Below are 1,306 nucleotides of genomic sequence, written 5' to 3' on the forward strand. Positions count from 1 at the left end.
GCTTGCTTGTATGTGCATGTAAAATGCTCTTCTGAGGTTTCTTCCTTCACAGCCAAATTGGAGCAGTAGTTATTCTTGAAAAGCTATATTTTTATTGGGGGTAGTGTTAGAGGGTACTCTACTCAACTTAGACATATCTATACACTGGAACTGGAAAAGTTCATTTTTGGGGATATTGTTTTTGTTAGAATCTAAGAAATCACTATTGCCTGAATGCTGTTGCCTGTTTTATAAGGACCAAATCCTGAATGTTTTTGTTAATTCTGGTATTTTAGTATTTTAACATAAAAGCCCTTTTTTCCCTTTTATTAATGCTGCCTTTTTTGGACTGTTCTGCTGTGTTATGAAAGTAAGAACCCAGAGATACACTTCTTAATGCAAAAGCACTAAATTTTAAAGTGTATTTTAAAAATAGTAAGTGCCTTTAAAAAGAAGCATCTTAAACTGTTTGTTTTGACATCTGATACTTGGTGCAAAGCTGTAACACACTAAATGGGGATTGACTGTTTTACTTTTTTTTATTATTTCATCAGTTTCATGGTAACAGTTTCCCTTGCGTGTTATTTTTCTAGGTTCATAGATACATATTGAATATTTCATAAGTACTGACTGTACATAATAAGCGTGCAATTCACTGGGTTGGAAAAGACCAGGATTTGCTTAAACAGAAATGATGTAGCAATTCAGTCATGTATTAAAATTTACACAGACTGCAAATAATAAAGGATATATTCTAGACAACCCTTGTGTATCTTATTTTTGTTTTCAACACCATTAGTCTCGTAGAGACTCTGGCTTTCATGAGTATACTTAGAGAAGTACACTGTTCAGTTCAGGGTCTCATCTTCTGCTGCTCAAGGAACTGGGAGACGTTACTACTGATGTTGCTTCCCAGTGTTCTGAAGATGGTTTTGAAATTTGTTGTGACTTAAAACTGATGCAGAAATCTGTACTTCCTGCAAGAGACTTCTTTTTCGAGTATTAACTTCTGCCTCCCTGTTCCTGCCCTTTATGCTTAATTCTGCTGTGAAGAATAAAAATTGTTGAAAGGGTCATAGAGAAATAAATTTTTGTTCATGCAGTAGAAAAAGTGGTTTTCTAGTGCTCTCTTGAAACAAAAAGGATAGAAGTATCTTTTGGAAGCAAAGGAGTAGATGCGTCTCACATGAGAAAACTTGCGTTGATCAGCATAGATTAGAAACATAGAACAGAATCATTTAGGTTGCAAAAAACCCCTAAGATCAAGTCCAACTGTAAACCTAACACATCAAGTCCTCCACTAAACCATGTCCCTAAGTGCCACATC

This window comes from Apaloderma vittatum, unplaced genomic scaffold, assembly GCF_000703405.1.
Source record: "Apaloderma vittatum isolate BGI_N311 unplaced genomic scaffold, ASM70340v1 scaffold24887, whole genome shotgun sequence".
Taxonomy (NCBI): domain Eukaryota; kingdom Metazoa; phylum Chordata; class Aves; order Trogoniformes; family Trogonidae; genus Apaloderma; species Apaloderma vittatum.